The sequence below is a fragment of the Cygnus olor genome, chromosome 4 (assembly GCF_009769625.2).
Source record: "Cygnus olor isolate bCygOlo1 chromosome 4, bCygOlo1.pri.v2, whole genome shotgun sequence".
NCBI classification, from domain to species: domain Eukaryota; kingdom Metazoa; phylum Chordata; class Aves; order Anseriformes; family Anatidae; genus Cygnus; species Cygnus olor.
This window is the reverse complement of record NC_049172.1, coordinates 24,330,249-24,356,364: the sequence shown is the minus strand read 5'-3', so window position 1 is coordinate 24,356,364 and position 26,116 is coordinate 24,330,249. Positions and strand designations below refer to the sequence as shown.

At 33.5% G+C, this 26,116-nt stretch overlaps 1 long non-coding RNA gene across 2 annotated transcripts; it reads left to right on the top strand.

Moving 5' to 3' along the window:
• The first annotated feature begins 5,574 nt into the window (after nucleotides 1–5,574).
• Nucleotides 5,575–25,852, top strand: LOC121069931. 2 transcript variants are annotated; one of them, XR_005819767.1, is made up of 5 exons: nucleotides 5,575–6,141; nucleotides 7,608–7,677; nucleotides 8,879–8,960; nucleotides 11,082–11,126; nucleotides 25,199–25,852. It is a non-coding gene; the product is annotated as an uncharacterized LOC121069931 (long non-coding RNA). The 2 variants fall into 2 exon arrangements; XR_005819768.1 differs by lacking the exon at nucleotides 25,199–25,852 and adding an exon at nucleotides 13,173–13,787.
• The last annotated feature ends 264 nt before the right edge of the window (nucleotides 25,853–26,116 follow it).

Below are 26,116 nucleotides of genomic sequence, written 5' to 3'. Positions count from 1 at the left end.
CGTCACTGCCATAATGTAGTCTTACGTAACAGATGTTTTACTGAAATTTGCATAGTGATGCTGAGGTTGCTTGAAGCTTTTCCTGCAGCATATGTTACTGTAGGTTTTTTTAGGTCAATGATTACTGTACACACAGATGAATACAGAAAAAAAAGAGTATTCCTGCTACTTTTTACTCTATTTTGCTGATGGTAAATCAAAACGCAAAATGAAAAAGCAGACCTTGTCTTCTAAAAATCAGTTTCATTGTTTCCATATTAAGTCATACTTCTATAAAGCTTCTGGACTTGTTCAGCAAAAGACCTTCCTGCTTAATTAATTAATTAATTAATCACTTACTAGAACTAAACCATAATTCACAAACTTTATATGCCTAGCTTGTCATTCACAAACCTGCCTGTTAGAGATTTGATGGATTAGACACCTCCACAGTTTGCAGGGCCTTATTTTTGTATATAATTTTTATCTGAAAGCTTTCATCTTGTAACTGTTCCTGTCTAAAATAATAAAACAGGATAAAGCCAGGTCAATAGTTAGATGAAGGATGTGCTATCTCACAGGGTGATCTAGTAGCAGCAGATAAACTCTTATACCTCCTTTAGCTCTGAATCATTGTCATTGCTCTGCAGACAAATTTGCTGCCTTTTCCTAAGACATCCAACATAAAGATCCAGCTTATTTGGTGTTAAAAAAAAGAATTTTTTGTGCACATAGACATATCAGTCTCAGTCCTAGCAAAATTCCAGGCTGGGTATTCTTACCTAAACCTGTTTTCTTTTGTTCTTGTGTTTTTTGTTTGTTTGTTTGTGTTTTTTCTTTTTTTTTGGTTGGATGATTTGTTGTTGTTTTTGTTTCTTCATTTATTATTATTAATTGAGTTGAAGCATTTTTTATTCTGAGTAAAGAAGCTAATTCATTTCACTGCTATTGACCTCTAGCTCCTAAATGACTTTACAGATAAAAGAGCAAAGATATTTATTTTGAATTTAAGAATTATCTGAAAACAAGATAACCCTTTTTAAATTTCATCATCCATATGCAGATCTCAAAGCACTTTACAGAGTAGAAAAGAATCATTACACAGAGGTGGGAAGCTGAGGCACAAGGCTCTGCAAGTACCACAAGACCACCCAAAAAGAAATGACAGAAGAAAAGATATGCTTTCAATGTCTGTCTGATGACTCCATAAATCCAAGCTCTTTTTAAGAGTTTATGGACCTATCAATAAGTTGTTCAATCCTTAACACAATATCTGGAGGAGGATGTGGAACAATATAAATAAGTGAAACTGAAATGCACAGCTGGCAAAATTCATTAAAAAAAAAAAAATTAGAATATGCCAAAGATACTAGAATGAGCAGATGTTAAAATTATTTTTTCACTTATGATTATATTCTGCCTGCATATTACATCTCTGCAAACACATTTAAAACTGATTGCTTTTTTGAGATAATTAAATGACTGACATCTTCAGGCTGCCCTAAATAAGTATCTACTGTTCATAATTACAGAGATAATTAAGCAGATACAGGTAATCAAGAATTGTAGCTACTGTATTTATTTTACTAAATATTTCTTATAATATTCATATCTAATGAAAGACACTGCTACATGATTTTCATCATCTTTTGCAAACTCGGAAGTTTAAAATTCTGCAAGAGTATATTATGCACCAAGGATCTAGCCTGATCATTTTTGTTTGAAATGTGTTATCATAGTAGAAAAGCACAGGGATAGTTCATACAGTAGACTTCCAATTAAAATAATAATAATAATAATAATAATAATAATAATAATAATAATAATAATTTGTAAGTTTTTGTTGCTGCTGTTGTTGTTTTAATCAGCAGGAAATATTCTCTCATAAACAATACTCATATTAAAACATTTAATTACCTAGGTATTACACTATATCTACAAATTTTCATTTGAAGTCTTTAATCTTGCAACAGGTTATAAATCTATATCACCCAGTGTACTGGTGAGTAATACCAAATCACAAAAAATCTCACAATATCTGAATGAATTACTAGTGTACAAGCTATTTTATTCCCTGTACAGACCAGAGATTGTTGAGCTGATATGATAATTTGATTTTGTGTTGTTTTGTAAATCCAAAGATTTGAAAGAAATATTTCAACCCATCACAAACGTCAGAACACATTGAGTCTATATTGAGTCAATCAAACATGGTTTGTCAAGATTCTGTTTGAAATAATCCTCTCTGATTTTGCAGATACATTATTCAATCTGTGTTTTAAAAGTAGGTTCATCACTTTCAACTGTAAACAGTAAAAATATGGAAAAGAACTAAGATTATTTGAGGGAAATAATTTTTTTTTTTTAAAAATGTGAGTTTGTATTTTTTATGTTAAGATACTTTCTGAAAATTCTGTTTTAAAAATAGCTTTAAATATACTTGCATTAAGAGAAAATGAAAACATGGTGGATTCTGAATGAAGTCAGAGAGAACTATAACATTTAATAACGGGTTTCAAGTAGGGCAGAAAAATTTTCAGCCAGGGTTTCCAAATATATAAGTATTTCTAGCAGTTGAAAGTAGAGCTTTTAAATAATTTTGACATTCCTAATTGGATGTTCCCTCACTATCTCGCCTGCCTTAGCATTTGCTTTTATTTCTAAGTTTTTCAGAATTTTTGAAATCTTGGTAACCTTGCAAAAATAATGCACTGAAATATTTTTAATGCATGTGAGGTCAAATTGAGTGCACAGCATAGAATCATGAGAATGAGTGGAATTATACCTGGTAATATTTTGTCCCCTTCAGTTATCAGTCAAGACAGATAATCAGATGTGTACACTTTTTAAAAATCTTATTTTGGCCAGAGGTTAGACATGTGAAGAATCAAAATGACAATCATAGAGATTTTGGTACAGAACAGCAGTAGTATGGGCTGTTCAACAGTATGTGTTTATATCTGTGTGCATGTGTATGTGTGCCAGTATATATGAAAAATATTTTTCAGCCAAATTTTTTATCCTAGAATTTGGATTATAGAGAAGCCATTTCACATGATATGTCTCTTCAGTACTTGTTTTTCAGCTGGTGCTTTTATATTACATTTGTTAGTGTGTGATATGGGACTTGTTCATGGTACAGTGGTATAAGAACTCCAAGCATCTGTTACAGAGATTTCAATCACAATATACCTGTATGAAGTAGGAAAGGGAAGTATGGTCTTTAATGTGTTTAAAAAATAATTAAATAAGAGTAATTATGCGAGGAAAAGAAACCAAAAAAGTCCCCCAAACACCACATCTTCATGCTAGTGGGTATGTCTGTGATTTATTCCTGGTCTTAAAATGTTAAATACTGTGTGTAGATGTAATTGAAAAATTATAGAGTACAATACGAAATAGCTTCCATGGATGACAAGTAAGCTGGGAGTTTTTCAGTTTCAACTAGCTGAAGATATGAAAGTGGTTTATAAAATCATGACTTACATGAACCCATATCAGTATTCATTGTCTCTTCGACAACAAAAATGAATGAGTGTCAAGTTAAAGTAGAAGGCAGCAGGTCTAACACTAGTACAAGGACTTTGGGAACTTCGTACAGGATGCTATGATTTACAGGAGTTTATGTGAGTTTAGATTGGGACTGGATGAGATCATGGAAAATAAATTCAGCAAGCACAGAAACCCATGAAGAGAGCAATTGTAGCCAGTGTTCAGCTTTGCTGAAGTACTCAGTTTCAGATCCTCAGAAATTCTAACCTATGACATTTGCAAATTTTCACAGTGCATCACATAGTTATGGTTTTTTTTTGTTTTTGTTTTTGTTTTTGTTTTGTTTTGTTTTTCCAAGGAAGCAAACTATTAATTTCAGCAGAGGAGAAATGAATACTGTGGGAACATTCATAAGCACTGAAGCTGAGAGGTATGCAATGCAATGACTGTCTTAGCTCAAAATTTAACCTAACAAAGTGTATGAAAGTTTTGTGTAGGTGCTGTGAGAATAAAGAAGTTAGACATGTTTTAGTTTTTGTTTTTGTCTTCTTCCTATGGCTAGTGTAGTTTTGAGGAAAAGAAAAAGAGAGAGTTTTTGGAAGTACCTAGCACATAAAAAATAATCTAATCTATAACTGTTTTATATATATATATATATATATTATTTTTTTTTTAAGTGTAATGTCTGTTAGTTTATGGTTTTGTTGTGAGACAGTCTTCACAGAGCTTTTGCTATATGCACTTAGCTAACCAACTTCACTGTAATTTCACTGAAGGATAGTTCTGTCATCTCTAAATAGTGGCAGCCCTAACTGGTACCACTGGAAAAGATCAGTAGCAAAGGGAAGTGGCCACCTTAAAAAACTCTTACTCTAACCTTTGTCAACCTCCATCCTTGCCTGCATGTTTCCACTGAGTGCCAGCCTCCCCTCTCAATCCAGTCCGATGGACTCTTTCCCTACAAAACACACAGCACACCCAGCTAAACTTACTACCACAAATATAACTTTTCCATCTTTCACAAAAACCCTATCCTCCATAACAATTTCATGCACTGATAAATGGTAAGATTTGTTCTTCCCGAGTCTCAGACTTTCTCTTCCTCCACTTCAAGAAGCATCTCTGTGGTGCTGTTATCACTTGTGTCCACAGGACAAGTTAAGCCTAGAGGCAGTATCCAGTGAAGGCTTTTCTTTCATCAACCTTCAATGTACAAAGCAGGTTACATGAGGTATGTGACAAATCTTTTATGTTTGTATTGATTGTTACCAAAGCAATAATTTTAGGAATATTTGGCTCTGGGAAGATACCGGGTAGGGCAGGAGTCTGCCATATGGCAAGTAATGGCAATGTATCCTATATCAGTGTGTCAAGAAAAGAGTTTATGAATGATTCTCATTTGATGTCCTTTTTTTCTTTTTTTTTTTTTTCTCTGTAAGAATATTACAAGAAGGAATGTAAAAAAATAAGCAGCAAGTGGATAATATGGTATATACTTAAAAACTGTGTTTGAACTTGCTTTTTTTCTATTATATCTTATGTTCTGAATAATTTAAAGCAGTTTTCTTTCATTTTTTTCTTCCTAGAGTATAACTGAATATAAATGATAATGCAGACATAGATTATAATGCAAACATTTCCAGAAACATAGCTTTTTAACATATTTATGAAAGCACAATATATTTGCATGCATATTCTGACGTTGTTTTAAATGCTAACTGGACCTTTTTTGCCCAAGAAAAATATATTTTCCTGAAATAATTTTCTTGGGTTGATATTAACTACATAAAAATTTCTGATATTTTCATCTTTTCCAATCAACTCTACTTTTCAAATTCTTCTGAAAATTGTTAAATGGATCTTTTTTCAGCTTTCCTTAGGCTCACCTCATAATTTCTAAACTTCTGAAAGCAACATCACTGGCTTTTTAAATACTATATGGACCCCTTTACATTTATTTCTTTATTACATGATGTTTGAAATGTTTTAGTGTGTTGATAGCTAAGTATGGATGTGGCCAAACTTAGTGAATTCCACATTCTCTGGGCTTTGTACTTTTTTTTTTTTTTTTTTTAAATTTCCCACCCCCCTCAGTTATATAACCATGTTTTTTTTTTAAACATTTTCTTCAAATCATTTTAATCAGTTTAGCACAGCACTTCCCAAGCTATTGAATAAATCAGAAAAGATAAAACGTGACAGTAGTAGCCTCAGGTTACTCATAAATGGACAGTGTTCACAACTGAGAAAGTGGAGGAAAAAGCATGACTTGCTATGCTTAGTGGTAACTGAATTAATTATTTGCTGACATTGATATTCCACGATAATTGCCAGATTTCACAGGATTTCACAGAGATTCATGGGTTACCAGCTTTCAAATCTGATTAACCAAACTAAAAGAAATAAAATCAAGAAGTTCCTGAACTGCTGATTGCTGGAAACAGTATGGCAGAAAACACACCACCACAAACCTGTTCTCCTCTTATACCTTCCTTAGGTATCTGTTCTTGACCACAGAGAGAGAGATGAATACTGGGCTACGTAAGACTTCATGGCCATCCACAGAGAATCTAAGACATCAGTATGACACTTTGACAAAGTACTGAAATTGATGCACAGCTAACAGACGAAAACACTGAAAACTCACATCATTCACAACTTGTTTGACTTGTGAGTGTGACTTTTTAATATCTATCTGTCCAGCTGAGACACTGACAACCTGGAAATCCTTGACCAGTAGAAAAAGTCCTTTTTAGTTCCCCAGAAAGTAAAAGAGAAACTCAGTCACCAAAGATAGGACATGTTAGGAATTGAGCATCTTAGGTAGAGGACAACAATTACCAAGAGCTGAGAGAAGCAAGTTTTTCAGAGTAAAATGAGCAGGCAGTGTATATAGTGCAGAGTTCTCATTTGGGAATACAGGTTTTTCAGCTTAACTATCTGTAGTTAAGTATTTCAAAGCTTCCAAGGTAGGGGATGCAGGGGCTGTGGGGTGTTGTGTTACTTGTGCCCCTGCAGAACATTACTGCATTGACTATTTTGTCTCCCTTTCTCTTTGGAAGCAGGTTATACTGACAGTAGGTATCCACTGGTTTGCCATATAATGGGATAATAAAGCAGGCCCTTGGAGTTGATTCTTTTGATACAACGGGTTCAACTTATTGATCTGTTTGTTGTTTAATACAACTTTTTTTGTGTTTCTTTCCAAGCTGTGAAACAGAGAATCATTGCAATGATGCAAATAAGTGCTCCTAATTTTTGCACTGGTCTTTTTAGCCTCAAGAAAGTCAAGGTTACTTTGGGGATTTTTTATTTTATTTTATTTATTTATTTAGGTGGGGGTGTGTGTCTGTGTGTCTTTTTTGGAACACAAGCAAATTAAGGAAATTGATTAAATGTGATCTTAGTACCTAATAAGCAAAAACAAAACAACAATAACAACAATAAAAAAAAAAAAACATCCACAATGCCCTAATGTCTCAAATGATTTTAAAAAGGGTCAAGTATAATGACCTTTATTTCAAAAAGTTTATTCAAGATAAAAGTGGTTTATTTTATTTTCCAGAGTCTCTACTGCTGATAATGAACAGATTAGTTCAGAACAATGAAATTGTTAGGAGTGTTGTATTTTGGGAGAAATGGTGAATGGGGAGATGAGTGAAGACAGGGACAGGACTTCTATGCTTTCAGCTACAATCTTAGTTGCTGATAGTGGGTAAGGGTTTTAAGCTAGGAAGAGGTTCACTAAGCATATTTTATAACCCTCAAGGTGAAAGTTCCTTTCTGAATTTAACCGTGCAGATGCTTAGTCTTTTTTCATGCCCATATCAGAAAATAAACAGGTTTTTAGTCTCAACTATGCTGTTGTGAGAATGTTTGACAGGTCTCTCTCCCTACAAATGTCTGAGTAATTCAGTCATTATTGCTGTGTTCTGTGCAGTACCTCACAACCTCGGGGAAAAGGGGGCTCAGGAACTTGCCCAGTTTCTCTAAGGGTTTGCATCCTGTGCCTTCTGGTTCTCTTTCAGTACTGGCACTCTCAAATTACTTGTTTAAACTGATTTGTTAAAGCTAAGGTTAGTAGTCATGCTTGTTTGCTTTCCCAAGTGTTTCTATGCTTTTCTGGACCATTGTAGGAGGCACACAGTTATGATAATGACAACTGGAGCCATACTGTGATCTGCATGCTTTCAGCAGCTCTCTCAGGTAATTTTTATTGCTTTATTACTTTGGCTACTTTGTTTAGTATCAGTGTAGTTTCTTGCTACAGCTTACAATATTTTCATTAGAATGGAAAATGTTCATCAGTAAATTTGGTACTCTTTCTTATTATAAAACTTGCTGTGTTTCCTCATATTAAACACAGTCCATGCAGGTCAGGCAACCTGTGTCTCCCAAACGCACTGCCTACTTGCTAACCCATCTAGTATAAAAAGATACTTCTAATTGGACATCATTTCCAAGAAAATTCCTTCTTTAACTAAAGGAAAACATTCACAGCCTGTGTTCAGCTATTTTGTGCTTATCCAGAAACAATGGATTTTAGCAGGCTGGAGGTAAACAGAAGTTGAAATAATTCATCTGATTCCCTGAGGTCACCCCAGACACTATATTGTAGGTAATGTTTGTCTTTGTACACTTGGTAAGATCCCTTTTGTAACCTCCCCAGCAGAACTTTGATTTATGTTCCCACATTGTAGTTAGTCTTGGGGGTTGAACTATTTCCTACTACAGCTTGAGGTCTGCTTTGCAGGGCACAAGTAGCATTTGTTCTGTGTACAGACACTGAATGCACCTGTTGTGGTTTAGCCCGGCTGGCAGTCAAACACCACACAGCCGTTCGCTCATCCTCCCCCCTCCCTCTCCGGGATGGGGGAGAGAAACGGGAAAGTGAAGTCTGTGAGTTGAGATAAAGACAGTTTATTAAGACAGGGAAAAGAATAACAATAATAATAATAATAATAATAATAATAGTAATAATGTGTACGAAATAAGTGATGCACAATGCAATTGCTCACCACCCGTTGACCGATGCCCAGCCTATCCCTGAGCAGCCGGCCCCCCCCTCCACCCCGGCTAGCCACCCCTATATATTGTTCAGCATGACGTCAGATGGTATGGAATACCCCTTTGGCCAGTTTGGGTCAGCTGTCCTGGGTCTGTCCCCTCCCAGCTCCTGCTGCATCCCTGGCCTGCTCGCTAGCAGGACAGAGCGAGAAGCTGAAAAGTCCTTGGCTTGGTATAAGCACTGCTCTACAACAATTAAAACATCAGCATGTTATCAGCGCTCTTCTCATTCTAATCCAAAACATAGCACCCTGCCAGCTACTAGGAGGAAAATTAACTCTGTCCTACCTGAAACCAGGACAGCACCCATTGTTCTCAACCCACTGCTCTGCACTCCCAGCTATTTCCTCATTGCTCACACTTTGTGAACACCTGAGGATCTTGGGGATTGCATTGATTCTGTCAAAGAAAATTCTGACAAGGTGAGCTAAAACTTCTGAACTTGGGCACTTACATGTTCTAGGTTTAAGGATTTGTTCAACCTTTTTAGAATTTAATACATTTCAGAAATAGCCTGGTGTCAAGATTTGCCATACTCAGTGTTCATGGTTTAACTAGTATATGCTTCAGAGACACTTTTTCTGATCTTGAATTGGGTAATCTTGATCTCAAAATTATTTTTCAGCAGAAAGACATTATTCAGACTCTATTGTTAGAGAATACTGGAAGATTCTTTGTGTCCCGGAAGACACCCTCTGTTCCCCAACAAATACCTAACTCAGAAGAATACTTTCCTCAAAGGAAAAATTATCATGCCTTAAAATTTTTAGAGTATTTTAGGGCATTCAGCAATAGACAACAGTGAGGAAAATTAAATGAAGGTTTGAAAAATCTATCCTCATCATGCTTTATTGAGTAAACATTTGAATAAAGGTTAAAAAGCATACCTTTATATTCATTTTTTAAAACACAACTGTGATAAAATCATACCAAAAATATGGCTGTTAAAGAAGTACCAATTTTCTGAAAGTCCTTTTTTTAGAGAAAATGAAATAATGCAAAAAGACAGTCTAATTAGCATTAAATGACTTGGAGATCCCCAAAATATTAAATTCTGCTTTCTATAATAAAAATGACTCTGAGTTCATGACCCAAGGTACATGTATAGCTGTAACAAGTTATCATACCCAAAAGAAAAATATGCGAAGTAAAAATAAAAATTACCATTTTCTACCCCTCCAAGTATATCAGCTGTTTCTGTCACATCTTATTTTCTTTCCTATGAACATAAGACTGCTTTTTGTTTTGTCTATTTTTCTTATTTTACATCAGCAGTGATACATTAGTTTCTGGTAGCATTCATAAACCTCACGGAGTTCGAAGCATGTAAACCTCGACCTTCTTTTCTATTGTTTCTATATAGGAATGAGGGCATCATCTGACTCGGACATGCCATATGTCCTTGCAGATAACATGTATTACTTGCTGTAGGTTCTCCATGGGCACAGCTGTTCAGTATCTCAGTTTCCTACAACACACTAAAATGTGATGGTTAACCAGCATCCAAATTCTCAGGTGCTCAACTTTTGCAAACCACAGCAAGACATCTGTACCCATTTGTAAGAGGTGTGAAACCACCTTCAAAAACTGATCAAGTAAAAATACTTAGTGTGCAGCTGGAGCGGGCCCAAAGCAATTACTGTCTTTGGGGGTTCCTCTGTAAATATAGGCACCATTTTGTTCACTTTTACCTGGTTATCATGTAAAGATCATCTGTGAAACTGGTATCATTTTTAAATTCCTTTTTTTTTTTCTGAATGTGTTTGTGTGGCAGTTATTTTTTCTGAATGTGTTTGAAACCCTCCTTAGGAAAAAAAAAAAAAAAAGAAAGGAAAGAAAGAAATCTGGTGCTGAGTACTTACTGACATCCCACTGGAAAGCAACTATCATGTTGCAGCATTACATTTCATCAGGCATTAAATATTAAATAATCTTATCATCAAAACAATATTATACTATTTATATAGAAGATTGCAGAAAGGCTGTATGATTCCCTTAGGGCCCATAATCAAGTCATCTGCTTAGTTGAGAGTGATTAAACAGCTGAGAGTCATAAAAGAATAGGAAAAATTTTAAGATTTAGAAAAATTAAATATGCTCCAGTTTTAAAAAAAAATTCACATAGTTTTCTTAAACTTTATTGTTGAGTCCATGAATGAAGAAAAGCAGACTTGTAAGCGCACAGAAAGGAATTGTGAAATGTCATTCTGGGCACAGGTCAACTTAGGAGCTGCATGCATTTTGTGTGAAGGGGTTAATTTTTGTCACATGCTTTTCAGCTATGAACACACAAACTTAAATCCCAAAAGTGTTTTTCCATTGTATTAATTGCATTCTGAGAAAAGCTTGTCCAGCAATGCAGAGAGGATTTCACTGTCTGAAGAAATGACCTCATGAAAGAGGCTGGTAAGGAGCTGAGTGTCGACTGTGACAGGCTCTCCATTATCTCCAATATCCATAACATCAGTGGACAAGTGAACATAAGCTAATACTGTTTCTTTAATATTTCACTATTTTTTATGTTTGTGTTTCTCCTAATTTAGGAGTCAAATTAAAGACTACATCACATCTCATCTTTTTAAATAAAGGTAAGCTGCTCATAGGAAACTTTTGTTTGCCATGGACTTTTCTCTTTATTTCTTTTTTTTTCTTTCTTTTTTTTTTTCTTTTTTTTTTTTTTTTTCTGTTTCTTCCTAGAGATTATTTTCGTTACTTACTGTGATTTTGAAAATTCTGAAATTCTAGTTGGACGGTGTACTTAAAACGCAGAGTATGAGTGCCCATCACAATACATTTGCTATACATACACCAGAAGAATTGTAGTATTTTAAAAACTACTACATATCACTTTGATGCCAACCAGTTATCAGTAAGGTATTAAACATGGAAAATATCACATGATAGTTAGACCCTGCATATTGGAAACACCCTAGTCATTCGACAGTTAGTCTGCAGTTTGATTCCAACCTTGTACTATGCTGCTGTGTGCTATTAAAACCAACAGATGTTCACTCTAGGGATGGCTGCACTTCATTTGTGAACAAAGTAATTCCTGTGTGTATTATGACAAGGTGTATTCTCTGTCATACCTTGAAACTCAAGCAAGTCCAACTGATGTAAAACTGAACTGGATAATTGAAACAGAATTTGACCTACATATTCCCATTGTTAAGCATTTATGATCCATGCAAATGAAGACAACTCATGCAATGCTATTATTCTAATTACCTCTGCATATGTCATACTAAATATTGATACTATTAATAAAGTTAAAGCAAGATGGAATTGAATATTCATAATTTAGCTCGCAGTACATTACAGATGTTTTATGTTGAGAATTAATGCTGTGTGAAGTTACATATAATTTTGATAGATTTTAATTTCACTGCTTATATTACCTACCATATGTCTGTTCTGGCCTTGATTATAACCTTCTGGCACAAAATATTGTCATCTATGAGGTTTTCCATATGAAAAGGAAAAAAAAAAAAAAAAAAAAAGCACAACAGGCACTATAAATGAAAAAAAAAAAGCTTAAATTAGTCTTATTTTGAAGAGCTATGACATTAATCTCAAGGGCTTTTTGTTTGTTTCATCACTAGAATGAGGAAATAGCACTTGTTTGCTTTTTATCTTTTCCCCTGTTCAGTGTAGTTGATTTTTTTTTTCTCCCCCATTTGTCTAATATGATTTCAGCATTGCAACTTGCCTTTGATTTTTAATCTTCTCCTCCTCCCTATTTTGGACATTCCAGATTTCTAGAATTTCAACTGAAAAATCCTGTGTAGCATCCCAAACCTTTGCTTAAGCTGAAGTATCGTCTCTTGAATCCTGGGCATCTGAGAATTAGTCTTTCTAAATCTGAACATGCAAGTATCTTCTTTCAAATTTCTCTTTACTGCCTCGCTTCTCTTAAATTCTTTCATTTGCAGGCTTGCTTTTAGACTTCTGGTCTGTTTTTATTCTTTCAACTTCACTGATAATTAGTTCTCTCTCATTTTCTGGCATTCAACTTCATCAAGTTGCCATTGCTCTCTATTATAGTTCTTCCTTTTTTGTTTGTTTGTTTTCTTCCTGAGCCAGTGAAAAAAAAAAAAAAAAAAAAAAAAACACCTATGGTCTGAAAATACTTTTAAAAAGAGAATTCACTTATCTTAAGACTAATTCTGCTCCTTTTTCATCACTGTTTGTTTTCCCTGGAACACAAACAGGAAAATCTGAGAACGTTCTGCAAACGCCATTTCTTTTGCTTCTGGGTGTCCCCGTGCAGTTGTTGCAAAGCTAGCATTAATTTTGTTTCTCCTTGAAGAAACAGTTTCACAGAGAAAAACAGTGTCTTAGCATAAGCTGTTCTCTAGAGATAAGTGGCCTGCATTTTTGTCTTCTTTCATTCTTTTTTTTTTTTTTTTTTTTCCTTCCTGAACAACTAGTGTATTAACACAATCGTAGTGGTTTTTCAGGTCTTTTAAGCTCCTACATAATTCATTATACTTTCAAGTGCAACTTGATAATTACAGCTGATACTGTAAATAAACACATGTAATTATATACACTTATAATTTTATATGTATATATATATAAACTAAACTAATAGAGGAACTGATATTTGGTTGTCATTTCTTTTCATTTTTCAGGCAGGAATGCTCTGACACCAAATGATAAATTGAAAGGAATTCAAATAGAGAGTAAGAATTGAAAATAATCTTCAGGAAAACCCAGAAGTACACATGAAATTATGTTGATTAAAACACATTTCAGCAGATGCTTAGATTGAGAGAAATAAATTAAGAATAAGTCTAATTTAGCAGGTTGTAAAGCTCACAGATATGTGGTCAGAGTACATTTAACTAAAGTTTACCTCTAAATGTTCTTCAGTTCTGCACATCAGGCCCTCAGGATGGTATTTTCTGGATGCCTGATTACATTATCTGTGTTTAGCAAAAAATACTGACCTGAAAGTCTTGTTTAAGTGACCATCTAAGAATCCCTTTTTAAAATGGGTCACAAGCATAGACAGGATCCAGTTCTCCAAAGCAACATAAATTATGTTGCCTTAATTATCAACTCTTAATTTTTTAAAGAGCTTTCTGCCCCATTTAGAACATATATTTAAAGAAATAATGCAGAAATCCTACTGTTTAATTCATAGATAACCTTGAATCCTCAGGTGCATTTGTCTTTTGAACTGAACAAGGTAATGGTGAGAAGAATGTAGGAGGAGGAAAGGGGAAAACCTAGTATGTATTTGTTTTCTTACTGACAGTATCAGTATATTTACACATGCAGTGTTAAGATTTTACATATGATAGAAAAATAATTTTTCTTTGATTTCAGTACTTGAATTTACTATGATCATTTGTAGATAAAATACATGTACTTTATATATACCGTATATTATAAATTCAAGCCTCAAATGTCTGTATTGATCAGATATGTTGTCCTGCACCTTTGCAATAAAACAGTTTCTGTACTTTACCTCTCTGAACCCCTTTTTCATTTCAGATCAGATTTGTAAACTTCAGATTGTTTTGTTATTCTATTAAGTTTTACAGCTTTTTTACCTTCAGAGTGACTGTGTATATTTTGAAAATTTTACTGAATACGTGACCCTGTTTATTGTTCTCCATTTCATGTAGCAGCATTTCTCTGCTAATTTTTACTCTGTATGATACAAGGCTTGGCTTTGAATAAAGGATGTTGCTGTCTAATTAAGCATAAGAATGTTGATATTAATTATAGATTCTGAACATAAACACAATGAAGCTTTTGGTTCATATGTAAGTGTATGAAACACCTTCCTCCAACTTTAAAAATATTTCTTAGCTAAATGTTTTTGTGTTAAACTTTGTTTTAGATGTTGGTTTTGAGATAATGAAGATAATGAAGGATGTACAAATGTAACAGTGTTCAGAACCATTCATCATTCATTACTAACAGCTATTTGCCATCACCTTGGAATAAATTCAATGTTACAATATAGTGTATATATATATATAATATAGTATAGAATATATATAGTATACGTATACTACATATAATAATACAGTAACAATAACATTACTACTGAACCTGTCTGAGCCTGCATTCACAGAAACTCATTAATCTAAATCTAGAGAATGAAAACAAAATAGAGGGAACAACTGCTTACTTAACTGGGGTTGGGGAAGAAATTTGTTAAAGAATTACATTGGAATCACGTCTTCAATTTTCCTTACGGCAATTTTTATGGGTTCCACCAAGATGGTCTGTGGACTGCAAATCTGTTATTACTTTAAGAGCATCCCTGTTCCCTGAAATATTTTTTTGTTTGTTTCAGTTCCCTTGCCCCTTCAGTGAGACCAGATTTTGATAGGCTATTAGCTGAGAAGATGTCATCCTTTTTGCATGACACCTTTACAGAGATTTAAATTAGAGAAAGGCAAAAAGGATAATTAGGGAATATCCATTTGAAATCTGGATTAATTTTGTCCGTTTGAACTGTTGTAGTAGAATATATAGACAGTCAGCCTCTAGTTAGGAGAGAATTGTAGCAAAACTTGCATCTCTTCCAGCCCTGAATTATATTCATTTTTAAATACAAAAATTGTGGAAAGGTTAACAAACGATAGGTACACAAATTAAAGCTTTGTTGAATTTCTTATCACAATTTCTCTATATAAAAAATAATAATAATAAAAAAAAATCTTACCTGGTCCTTCATGTTATTCCAGGTATTATCCAAACTAAAGTGCAATATCCATGAAAACAAAAGCATTATGCATAAATACTAAGGACTTGTAGTCACAAGCGTCTTAGAATTACACCCCTCCCACAAAAAACAAACAAACAACAAAAAAAAAAACCTTTAAGTTTCTTTTTAAACCATATCATAGATTTAAATTTATTTACATTTCTTATTAAACCAATATCTGGAGACACTATTTAAGAACTGAAGTAATCACAGTTTTTGAGCTGGACGTTTTAAACCTGGAGAAAATAAATTGGAACATTTCTGTGCTCTGTCTCATACTCTACATTTGGACTTATTCTGTTTTGGATCAGCCACTGTTTAATTATTCTGAAAAAAAAAAAAAAAAAAAAAAGTAATAATGGAGAAACACAGAAGACCAAAGACAAAAAGTCCTGTTTTAAACCTGGATTTCAGAATTGAGAATCTTTCTTTTCTTTTCTTTTCTTTTCTTTTCTTTTCTTTTCTTTTCTTTTCTTTTCTTTTCTTTTCTTTTCTTTTCTTTTCTTTTCTTTTCTCCTTTTTTTTTTTTTTTCTTTTTTTTTCTTTTTCTTTTCTTTTCTTTTCTTTTTTGTCTTTCTTTTCTTTTCTTTCTTTTCTTTTCTTTTCTTTTCTTTTCTTTTCTTTTCTTTTCTTTTCTTTTCTTTTCTTTTCTTTTCTTTTCTTTCCTGCTTCTCAACAGGAGACAGGGCTAGAAGTGTGTTTGATGCCTTTTTTAAAGTTCTTTCTGCTCTATTTGTTTTTCTAGCTTAATGTGCATGCAATAATAATAATAATAAAAAAAAGCAGAACCAAAAATTTGAACATTACAGAAAAAAAGGTAATTGAAGAAAAAATTCAACTTTAAATAAATAAATAAATAAATAAAAGATTTAACTGTGCAGTCTGTTGGGATTTACTCATGGCTGCCTTTATAGTGAAGAAATAGCAGAAGAGAGATATTGCAGCTAGTATTTGGAAAACTTCAAGTGCTTCCAAAAAATCCATGTGAAAACAATGAAGATTGAAACTGTTAAGTTTGTTTAAAATGAATTGGATTACCCCTTGGAAAAAAATTACATTGAGGTTACGAAGTGTTTCAATTTCTCTTTGGGATGATGGGAGGAAAAGTTCACCTTGAAAGCCAGAGAATTTTACAGCAGAGACAGATAAGACAGCAGAGAGAACTGATATGACAGCTCAGTCTAACAGAAACAAAATAGCTTATTCCCCTCAGTAACAGCTAGTGAGATGTAATGCAGTGTCTACTGATGAACTGAATTACTTTATCATGACTCAAATACTTAGCTCAATAGGTAGCATGTACATGTAAAACTGTAGGTATAAAATTCTCTGTGTTGTAATACACGTGCAAAAAAGAATTAAAATGCAACTTGCTGTCACACCCTTGCCTTATAAATATTTATCAGCCAAGAAAATGATACACAAGTGCTTTCTTGTTTTGTTTTTTTTAACCAGCAAATACCATTAGACATTCAGCCTTTTATCACAATATGGATTACTAATATAATGTCTTCTGTGAAAGAAGTAATAAGGGAAAGACATTTGACATTTTTTCTTCCCACCAGATAGGATACTGTGTGACAAAGCCCTGGAAGGGCCCAGGAGACCAATTATCACATTTCTTGAACTTAGTCTTTATGTATTTTGTTTTCTTCATTTCCTTCTTCTTCCTGTTTGTAATTTAGGAATCTTTCTTGACAAGAAGTATGTCTTTTCCCTGGACTGGAAAACACTTTGGTTTTAATACTGTAGTTACTATTACAACATACAATTACTGTTTTGAATAATGGTATCCCTATTTAATAACAGTAATTTGGTGAACTCATGGAGATGGAGTTAGAACATTTTCAGAAGATACGAAATCAAACAAAGGTGTAATTTGTCTCAGTAAGAGTGATTCATTATTGTCTGAATTGTGCAGTTGTGAATTTTACTCAGTTTTAATCTCACAAGATCCTAGTGCCTGTATGTTCTGAACCTCCCCCCACAATTTGATCCTGTTGAAGACGAGCTTTTCCAACTATAACTTGGGTACAGTCTTTAGGGATGAAAAAAAAGAAATCAGAGTTTATTTGATGACATTAGTTTTGCAGGAAAACCTTTTTCTTTCTTACAGATGTTGCATAAAACATGAACACATTCTTTTCACTTCTGATATCTTCAAGAGCATTTTAGAAATACAGCTCTCCTTTATTTTGTGATATATTAAAATGTTTAATTTGCTCAAATATATTCTCTTTTATGCAGGCTAGTGTGTACACTGATTAAATGTTGCTGGTTTTTTTTTTTCAGTTCTATGGGAATTTTTAGAATAATTCAACTACAAAATGTAAGTGAGGTCACTTTCTTTGAAGGTCTTTTCTACAGGAAAGTAAGAAAATTCATGACAGTATTGAAATAGTGTAAGTTAACTGACTTTGAGCTTAGAAACTGGTACTTCTATAAAGTGACTTCAAACAAATAGATTTTCTGGTAATAGCTTCATTATGACTCAATACTAAAAACTATTATACATTACTGTTAAGTTTAAATGTAGTTCACTGGCTTATTATGGGATTGTCCAAATGATGAGAGCATTCTAATTCATAAAACTACAACAAAAATTGGGAACTTTGAAGCTGTCATATAGTTTTATGGAGGATTTATAGCCTAAATCTCAAACAGATTCTCTGTTCTAGAGGTTTCTTCCACATTTCACAGCTGGATGTGAGTATTCAGCTAAATATGAATATGAGTATTCAGCTAAAATCTGATAATTTCTACATACGCCACAGAGAATACATACTACAAAAAAAAATATGATTTAGCTCATTAGGATCGGAGATCTTGTACATATCATGTAAGATGTTAAGACAACTTGAAGAAGAGGACAAAGGAAGTCTGCTTCCACTGGGCTGGGAGAATCTTGTATGGTAAAAATGTCATCATTTATCTATTTGTGTATTTATTTAATTTGAAAGGTAAGAGTGATTATAACAAGAAGTTGTAGGGAACCAATTTGAGCATTTCCAGTTGAAATCAGCTTTTGATTCACTCTGCCTATAAAGCTCTCCAATGTGTGGGGTTTTTGTTTGTTTGTTTGTTTGTTTGTTTTGTTTTGTTTGTTTTGATTTGGTTTAAGTAGTTTGGCTCATATTCTGAAGTGCCTAATACTTTGTACTGATACACACTTAAAAATAATAATAATGATAAAAAAACAGCTAGACTTTTCAGTCAGAGTTCTGTTGTTTACCCTGGAGCTAGCTGCCCTCTAAAGTTAAATTTGGCAATCCTTGGTTTGTGTCCCTGAAGTCCCTGTTTGGATCTAATCCAAAGAGCCTGACAACAAGATAAAAACCTGAAATCTCTCTTCTAAAAGCCACACCACATTACCAGTGCATGCAACCTCATTTTTATCTTGTGTATGGATACAGCTCTAAAAGCCAAGGACTTCTAGCTAGAAGTTAATAAGCTAAATAAGGTTGCCTTCCTTCTGAAGTCAAGAATACTTAAACCCAACATAAAATTGTATAGATAGATGATGAAAGAAAGAAAAAAAAAAGAAAAGGAAAGAAAAAGAAAGAAAGAAGGAAGAAAGGAAGGAAGGAAGGAAGGAAGGAGGGAAGGAAGGAGGGAAGGGAGAAAGAAAGAAAGAGAGAAAGAAAGAGAGAGAGAGAGGGAGGGAAAGAGAGAGAGAAAGAGAGAGAAAGAGAGAAGAGAGAAAGAAAAAGAGAGAGAGAGAAAGAAAGAAAAAAGAAAGAAAGAAAGAAAGAAAGAAAGAAAGAAAGAAAGAAAGAAAGAGAAAGAAAAAGAAAGAAAGAAAGAAAGAAAGAAAGAAAGAAAGAAAGAAAGAAAGAAAGAAAGAGAAAGAAAGAAAGAAAGAAAGAAAGAAAGAAAGAAAGAAAGAAAGAAAGGGGGAAAGAAAGGGGGAAAGAAAGAAAGAAAGAAAGAAAGAAAGAAAGGGGGAAAGAAAGAGGGAAAAGAAAGGGGGAAAGAAGGGGGGAAAGAAAGGGGGAAAGAAGGGGGGAAAGAAAGGGGGAAAGAAGGGGGGAAAGAAAGAGGGAAAGAGGGCTGTGGAGAGCTGGGCATTTCTTTCAATAAACCAACACAAAAGAAAGGGCATTCCAAACCGGTTATTCAGACTTGATCACTTTTACCCTTTTACCATTAAAAAGTTATAACTACATGAGTTTGTGTTATCATTCCCCAGACAAAGCCATCATTGTTATGAAACTGAAGATACAGGAAGAGTCCTAAAAGCCTCTAGGTTTACATGTAAAGCTGAGCTAAGTCCCAACTTAGATGAAAACTTCCAGTGTACATATTCCTGTGCTTAATTCAAAAGTAAAAATTTTCACTTATACCTTATTTAGAAAAGCTATTTGGAAGATACTTGAAGACAGTAAAAGGACAGATTAAAAAAAAAAAAAGAGGACAAAGTCAATACTGGTGGTGATTTTGCAAGCCACTGCTTGTTATCAGGTTGAACGATCATACTATTTGTTACATGTGCTTACAAAGTGTAATTGAATAAATCTTTGCTAATTTAAATAGCAATTCATGAATGACAGAGAAAAAATATGAAATAATTGATTTGCTATTTAAGCCTTCACCAAAAAAAAAAAAAAAAAAAAGTTAATTGCATTTATAAAGCATTATAAAATTAAAAGACTTTTGAAAAATAACAAAGGAAAGAATGTAAAGATAAACATTACAAAGCCTAATGAAATTTACTGTAGAGTGCAGAATTAATTAGCTAAAGTAATCTCTACCATATTAGCAATTATGTTTCCAAATCTGTGCAGGTTACTGCATTTCCACAACTTTAGAAAGTGAGAAAATGGGGTATAAACTAATCTACCTAAACATCAAGACTCAAGGGGAAAGGGGAAAAAACTACAGAATAGTTATTAGGAGCTCACTAGCAAGTGGGAATATCCTAATGAGAACAGAAAACAATTTTCTAACGTTTTAAGTATGTTGAGGAAGATGGGGTGTCAACACTTTGAAGACCAGATTGGAATTTAAACTTTGTAGATTTTCTTTTTTATAATTATGGATGGCAAAATAAAATTCAAATCAATATGCAATTAACAAATGAAGCTATTTCACACCTGATAGTTACACAAAAACTCACCATGAGCTAAGTACATTAATAAAAGTTTTAGCTATAAATTTAAATCCAAGCTTTCCAATGGTGGTAAAGTGCTTACTAGAGGTCAAATAATTCTTGTTACTGCAAGACTTCGTACTGTTCAGTATTCTAGAAACTGGAGGAATGCATATGAAAGAAGTGACCCTACTGCTTTGGATTAATGGAATGTAACTGTGGCTCTTTTGAATGTCAGTAGTTTATGAACCTCTGGGAGACAGCAGTAATTTATACACAAAATAAATCAAATTCAGAACCCAGTTTCTAGATAAATTTAGAATGGCTTAGCACAGCTTGAAACACTGTCACTTTGAGACATTTGCTAAAGCATTAGAAACCATATAAAGATGTGGAATACCATGTTGCTTTTCATCTCTATGTATATCCAGGTAATAGGAGTAACTTTTCTCCAGACATGCTTCTGAACACGGGGCTGGCTGGAATACTGAAAGATCTGGCTAGAAATCTTCCAACTCCATAACCCATTCTCACTCATAATTGCCTAGTGACTGCATACAGAAATGACTCATTTGGCTTTTATCTTTTATTGGTAACCCTTTGTTTAACACCAGAAGTTAGATAAATTTTTAGAGAATCCTGTCACTTAGTGTCTATTATCTCTCATTTCACATTTTTTATTCCAAATAAGAGAAGATTATTATGTTTGCAATCTTAATATATATATATATGTATATATATATATAGGAAGACCATTTGAACTGTTAGGATGCTTTAGGATGCACTTTACTCATCTTTTCTCATCAGGTAAGTTAATAAAAGATGAAAAGGTTTCAGTGTAGCTTGTAAGAATACTATGCAAGTCTTGTGTTGCAAATCTTCACTAGTTGTATAGTAATTTATTATCATGTTTTAATTTTATCATCATCATTAACAGGATGGGCGTTCTAATCTTTTATTAACAAATGCCATATTTTCATACATTAACAACACATCAACAGTACATTTTCTTTAAGTCTGCAAATGTAGCTGTCAATACAGGAAACTTCAGAATTTGGGAGTGGCACCCTGATTCTGGGACCAAGGCTGAGATTGCTGAGCTAAAAGACCTGGTAAAGTATTGGAGAAAAAAGGATTCAGGTATAAACTTCACCTTGTATTAACCACACTCTGCTGAATTAGATAGTGTTCTTGTTTATTTCTCTAGACAACCCACAGGCTATGCACATGAAAATAACAGTGTATCTCCAATTTTTAGGTCTTATATTAAATAAAAAATCAGCAATATGTTATTAAGTAAAAAAAAGTGAAGGACAAAAAATAACAGGCAAAATCTTAAAGAACGAATGTACTGATGCAGACCTATTATACACTAAAAATATTACACCTCTTTGCATATTGAAGAAACTTTTCTCATAATTAGGTGACAATGCATGTCACCTAATTATGAGAAAAGGATAAGGAATATACTTATAAATGCTTTATGCATTTTTATGTGTTTAATTTATTTTCATAACATTCCATACACATTTCAGGAAATATTATTTAACACTTGCAATATTAACTATTCAGCAAGCTTTCAACAATAAAGACATGATAGCCACAGCAACTAAAAGCATTTCAAGACTGACTCAGGAGTATCACTCCAACGTTAAACACTATTTGTTTTGGTTTTTAATATGGCATCTTAAAAGCTAATCTTCAAATAAGTATAATCTGAAATCTCAATGAAATTAGAGTCCTAGAGGCAAAATTATTGCAACTGCCTCTTTGATGAAGATGCTTCAGTGCAAAATTCAAATGATGGTGATATACCTGCTATGTCTACTTTCTTCCTGTCAGCTTGCCAGAACCAAGACACGAACTTCTGTGCCATGGTGGCATATCTGAATGAAACAATATTGTACGAATCTGCATTAAGTAACACGGCACCCATCCATTTCAACATTTTAGCAGACTGAAAGACCATTTAGACGGCTGAACTGCTGTCTACATATGCAAACAAAGCATGTGACTATCTCTATTGGAGGTATTGTACGTCTAACACTGGCTTGTTAGGATGAAATCTCATTATAGAGCAGTACTGGACACCAATACACAACATCTGATATTTCTGTGGATTTCAAGAATTTTGGAAGACTTTTGCCTTTGAAGTCAAAAAAATATTTCAATATGTATTTTTTTTTTAGCAACAGTTCTAGGAAGTGAGGAAATATTTCCTATTTCCTATGTAAAAAAAAAAAAAAAAAAAAAAAAAGCAACCTAATGCTCATTTCAGACCTTCTGATTAAAAGGATTCTCTGCTTCTGCACTGCATGTCATGATATCTGATCTACTCTTCTCAGAGTCTTTTAACTTTGTACATCAAACACCAGGAGAAAATTTTTGTCTGCAGACCAACAAATGTTGATGTTATGCTATATCACATATACAGAACACCTTTACACTTTCTTGTTGCCAAAATGTAACTATTCTGTGACAAACATTTTGTAAATTATCACTTTTTATACTGCTGTACTTCTAAAAATCTTCCTCAGAATTTGAGTTAAAAAAATCTCTTGTGATAGAGACACCAGAAATAAATGTATACAGGCTAGACCTGAGTTTAGACTCAATTAGAGTCTAGATCTGTTTTGATTGTATCTTCAAGGCAAAACTACTCACTCTTCTCCATACTGAAGGTGGAGTAACCACTAGCTGACTGTGTTTCAGATTCAAAGATTTACTAGTAAGTTGTGTTCTTCTTTGTCTATATTTAAAAGGTGAGAGTCCTTGGCATATGAGATTCTGTGGTTAAGTCTTGGCTTATAAATTCTGAAAGGGACCTGGTTGAAATTAGGAACATGTACCTTGATTTCTGAGAAATTAACATCTTGAACTCAGCATGTAACAAATTCAGCCAGTCACTATGCATTAGAGTATTACATAATTTCTTTCTATTCAAAAGACAAAGACAGTATTTAAAAGTTCAAAGACACTATTTAAAAGTTCAAAGACACTATTCAAGAAAATTTAATTGTCAATCTTTAGTAAAATAATACCTCTTCCCATTTTTTATACATATTTTCCATTCTGGAAATTATTTAGTAGGGAAAAATCCTCTCAGTACCTCTAATAACACAAATTTATTAATCTACTGAGATCCCATGAGTAACATAGTATTTTAAGAAAGTATGAGCTCTGTTTAATGGTCTTTTGATATATAGTAGAGAATTTTGTTGAGAGAGCTGAAAGCTGAAAACTGAGCCTTTGAAAAATAGAAAGAAGTGAAACAGAAAGAAGTGACTCATTGTTGGGAGCCAAATGCTGGAAATAGTATCTTTAAGAAACAAATAAATGACTCATTTGTGAAATGAAAGCAGCTGATTTTCTTAAACACAGTAAAGATCAGAGTACTGATTGGCAAAAAAAGTGGAAATAATACTCTGGAAACCAAACATCTGTACAGTACATATATATGTAAAGTGGTTTGACACATCAGTTTCGAAATTGCAGTCTTCTTATCATGTCTTTGAACTTCAAAGGTAATAGAATGTACTTCAACTATTACAAAAAAAAAAAAAAAAGTTCTTCCTACAGAAATGGCACCCTTCTTTCTTTAATATATTTTAAGTTCAAGTATAAAATACTGAAAACAGAGAAATACAGTCAAACATTGTCCATAAAGGCGAGCAACAGAGTTATTGCACAACTGACCACACTTAGAAAAAGTGAAAATCTGTACTACTATCCTCCTTATGTTGTCCTCCGGAAAGCTAGAAGGATTTGTAATAGCAAATGCTTTTACTTCTGTTATTATAATTTGTCTCTACCCAATTGTAAACAAACTAAACTCACCAAACAAAGAAACAAGCAAACTACAGTTCTCTTAAGTCTGTTGTAACTACCAAGCTTCTCAGTAAAGGAACTTGATCCTTTTCACTAGAGAGAAAACAAACCTTGGAAAAAAATCTCTTTTTTTTTTTTTTTTTTTTGTTTTTAATTGATTTTTGACTCCTGTAAGAAAGAATCTTGAAAAGCCTCTCATACTGAACAACCGAATACTTAAACAGATAAAGTCCACATTTTTTTTTTCCAAAAATTATAAAGATATAAAAAGAGAAATATACTCCTGAGTAGAAAGAAAACATTTTTTACCAAAATTGGTGTATGTGTATGAAGTTCAATTTTAAATCAGGTGAGTTATTTTTCATATTGTGAAACTGTTTGGATCTTTTTTTTTTTTTTTTTTTCTAGTTATCAGAACTCTTGAAAGCATCAAGGACACCAGTGTAACACCTTGCCTCTTTAACAAACATTTTATAAACATAAAGACCATAGTAAATAAATGGATCTATACAGCAGAACATACTTCAACTCAAAATTTTGAAAAACCTGAAATTTTCAGATTCCTTTTGTCATATATCATCAATATTTCTGTATCACACAGTAGATGAGTCCGTAAGGTACATCGGTAAATCCTCTAGATCCTCCAAACCCCCTACCAAGTGATGACTTCAGGAAATCAAACACCACCCCAAACAAAAGTAATACAAAACATTAAATCATAATTAGTTACTGGAATCTCACCATTACATAGATAATGTTTCAAATTTCAAATCATTTCAGTTTAAATAAATGTTAAGCAGGTTGGAGAAAAAAAAAATAACCCCCATAAAACAACACAAGCAAGTATGCACTATAAAACGTTACTTTGTTTTGATATATATATGTATGATACACTTCATATAGACATGCCAGACAAAGGAAATTCCAGCTCATATGAAGAATCATTATTATAATTAAGGAAGATCACACCTCAATTTAATGAAATTTTGTATTTACCATATATTTTTTTTCAGATACAATGACAGATTTTCATCACCCAGGCTCAGAAAGGGATTCAGCGGCTGCTAACTGAGCAAATGGAGCAGTACCAACACATGTGAGAAGAAAATATTCACCATCTGGGCAGAGCTCTATGCAACTGGCAATCCTGCTTCTGAAGGCTGAGTACCCTCGCTCATCACCACAGCATGGTGAGTGGGCAGCCAGCACGTTTGGGGTAACGTCACAGCTTTCTACACAGGTCTGCATAACACTGTAGGAGATAGATGAGTACACAGCACTAGCCACAAACTTTGGTTCACTAATTTTTGAGTTTTGTTTTTTTTTTAACTTTTCTTCCTTGTCTTTTGAATTCTTTCAACATCTCCCCATTCCACTTTGTCTAACAACTTTGCTTGTTGGATCCATTAGGCTGACAATAATCTTACTAGAAGCACTGGATATTTCTCTATAGCACGCCTCTTTGGGAAAGGTTTCTGCCCCTCCCTCAAACCTAAGCAGGGCCCCTAGGAGCTAAGATGCTTCTGAAAATGCCTCCAATAAGTCATCTTCTAGAGTCCTTTCCTATTTACATTTTTTGTTGGGCATGTCTGTTTCTACTAAGTGGCCAAGATCTGGATGTGGCTTTTTCCATTATGATACTTATTTGACTATCTGTTAATAAGCAGATAAAGAAATGCATATACATTGCCACATAATTACAAAGATTACAGAAAGCCATTAGAAGGAAGACATACTTCATTCCAAACCTGCAGGATTTCAGGGTCCTAGTGAAGTACCCTTAAACACAGGCCACTAGAAAGTAAATGGAGTCACCAGGTCTCTGGTAATATATAGTCTCCAGGGATGTAATATTAAAATATAAATTAACACACAAAGCAAGGAAAGAGTAAGAAGGAAACTTTCCAAGTAAACTTTGTCAAAAATTCAAA